This window comes from Hordeum vulgare, chromosome 7H (assembly GCF_904849725.1).
Source record: "Hordeum vulgare subsp. vulgare chromosome 7H, MorexV3_pseudomolecules_assembly, whole genome shotgun sequence".
NCBI lineage: Eukaryota > Viridiplantae > Streptophyta > Magnoliopsida > Poales > Poaceae > Hordeum > Hordeum vulgare.
In genome coordinates, this window is record NC_058524.1 from 482,632,592 (window position 1) to 482,635,879 (window position 3,288).

Genomic DNA, 3,288 nt, shown 5'->3' on the forward strand with positions numbered 1-3,288 from the left:
GCGTATTTGAGTTATATGGTTGGTTACCGAATGTTGTTCGGAGTCTCGGATGAGATCACGGACGTCACGAGGGTTTCCGGAATGGTCCGGAAACGAAGATTGATATATAGGATGACCTCATTTGATTACCGGAAGGTTTTCGGAGTTACCGGGAATGTACCGGGAATGACGAATGGGTTCCGGGAGTTCACCGGGGGGGCCCACCCACCCCGGGGAAGTCCATAGGTTTTTGGGGTGCCGCACCAGCCCTTAGTGGGCTGTTGGGACAGCCCAAGAGAGGCCTATGCGCATTGGGAAGAAAATCAAAGAGGAAAGGAAAAAAAGGGGAGGAGGTGGGAAAGGGAAGAAGGACTCCACCTTCCAAACCAAGTAGGACTCGGTTTGGGAGGGGAATCCTTCCCCCTTGGCTCGGCCGACCCCTTGGGGGTTCTTGGACCCCAAGGCAAGGCTCCCCCTCCCTCTCCTATATATAGTGGGGTTTTAGGGCTGATTTGAGACAACTTTGCCACGGCAGCCCGACCACATATCTCCACGGTTTTACCTCTAGATCGCGTTTCTGCGGAGCTCGGGCGGAGCCCTGCTGAGACAAGATCATTACCAACCTCCGGAGCACCGTCACGCTGCCGGAGAACTCTTCTACCTCTCCGTCTCTCTTGCTGGATCAAGAAGGCCGAGATCATCGTCGAGCTGTACGTGTGCTGAACGCGGAGGTGCCGTCCGTTCGGCACTAGATCGTGGGACTGATCGCGGGACGGTTCGCGGGGCGGATCGAGGGACGTGAGGACGTTCCACTACATCAACCGCGTTCACTAACGCTTTTGCTGTACGGTCTACAAGGGTACGTAGATCACACATCCCCTCTCGTAGATGGACATCACCATGATAGGTCTTCGTGCGCGTAGGAAATTTTTTGTTTCCCATGCGACGTTCCCCAACAGTGGTATCAGAGCAAGATTCATGCGTAGATGTCTTGTCGAGTAGAACACAAAAGTTTTTGTGGGCGGTGATGTGCATTTTGCTGCCCTCCTTAGTCTTTTCTTGATTCCACGCTATTGTTGGATCGAAGCGGCTCGGACCGACATTACTCGTACGCTTACGAGAGACTGGTTTCATCGCTACGAGTAACTCCGTTGCTCAAAGATGACTGGCGGGTGTCAGTTTCTCCAACTTTAGTTGAATCGGATTTGACCGAGGAGGTCCTTGGATGAGGTTAAATAGCAACTCATATATCTCCGTTGTGGTGTTTGCGTAATTAAGATGCGATCCTACTAGATACCCATGGTCACCACGTAAAACATGCAACAACAAAATTAGAGGACGTCTAACTTGTTTTTGTAGGGTATGCTTGTGATGTGATATGGCCAAACGATGTGATGTGATATATTGGATGTATGAGATGATCATGTTGTAATAGATAATATCGACTTGCACGTCGATGGTACGGCAACCGACAGGAGCCATAGGGTTGTCTTTATAACTAACGTTTGTGCTTGCAGATGCGTTTACTATTTTGCTAGGATGTAGCTTTAGTAGTGATAGCATGAGTAGCACGACAACCCCGATGGCGACACGTTGATGGAGATCATGGTGAGGCGCCGGTGACAAGAAGATCGTGCCGGTGCTTTGGTGATGGAGATCAAGAAGCACGTGATGATGGCCATATCATGTCACTTATGAATTGCATGTGATGTTAATCCTTTTATGCACCTTATTTTTCTTAGAACGACGGTAGCATTATGAGGTGATCTCTCACTAAAATTTCAAAACGAAATTGTGTTCTCCCCGACTGTGCACCGTTGCTACAGTTCGTCGTTTCGAGACACCACGTGATGATCGGGTGTGATAGACTCAACATTCACATACAACGGGTGCAAAACAGTTGCGCACGCGGAACACTCGGGTTAAGCTTGACGAGCCTAGCATGTGCAGACATGGCCTCGGAACACATGAGACCGAAAGGTCGATCATGAATCATATAGATGATATGATTAGCATAGGGATGCTTACCACTGAAACTATACTCAACTCACGTGATGATCGGACTTGAGCTAGTGTAAGTGGATCATGAACCACTCAAATGACTAGAGAGATGTACTATTTGAGTGGGAGTTTAGCGAATAATTTGATTAAGTTAAACTCTAATTATCTTGAACATAGTCTAAGTCCACTTTGAATATATTTGTGTTGTAGATCATGGCTCACGCGAAAGTCACCCTGAATTTTAATACGTTCCTAGAGAAAGCTAAGTTGAAAGATGATGGAAGCAACTTTGTAGACTGGGCTCGTAATCTTAAGCTAATCTTACAAGCTGGGAAGAAGGATTATGTCCTTAATGCTGCGCTAGGAGATGAACCACCCGCTACGGCTGATCAGGATGTTAAGAACGCTTGGTTAGCACGTAAGGAGGACTACTCAGTAGTTCAATGTGCAGTCTTGTATGGCTTAGAACCGGGACTTCAACGTCGCTTTGAGCGCCATGGAGCATTTGAGATGTTCCAGGAGTTGAAGTTTATCTTTCAGAAGAACGCCCGGATCGAGAGGTATGAGATCTCCGATAAATTCTATGCTTGCAAGATGGAGGAGAACTCGTCTGTCAGTGAACATGTGCTCAAAATGTCTGGGTACTCAAACCGTCTAGCTGAGCTGGGGATTGAACTCCCGCAAGAAGCTATCACTGACAGAATCCTTCAATCACTGCCGCCAAGCTATAAGGGCTTTGTGTTGAACTACAACATGCAAGGGATGAACAAGTCTCCCGGTGAGTTGTTTGCGATGCTGAAAGTCGCAGAGTCTGAACTCCGTAAAGAGCATCAAGTGTTGATGGTGAATAAGACCACTAGTTTCAAGAGAAACGGCAAAGGCAAGAAGGGTAATTCGAAGAAGAGCGGCAAGCATGTTGCCAATCCGACGAAGAAACCCAAAGCTAGTCCTAAGCCTGAAACAGAGTGTTACTATTGCAAGGGTATGGGTCATTGGAAGCGCAATTGCCCCAAGTATCTGGCTGATAAGAAGGCGACCAAAGAAAAATCAGGTATATTTGATATACATGTTATTGATGTGTACTTAACCGGCTCTCGTAGTAGTGCCTCGGTATTCGATACCGGTTCTGTTGCTCATATTTGCAACTCGAAACAGGAACTGCGGAATAGACGAAGGCTGGCGAAAGATGAAGTGATGATGCGCGTGGGAAATGGTTCCAAGGTTGATGCAATCGCCGTCGGCACAGTCTCACTTCAGTTACCGTCAGGATTAGTTATGAACTTAAATCATTGTTATTTAGTGCCTCCG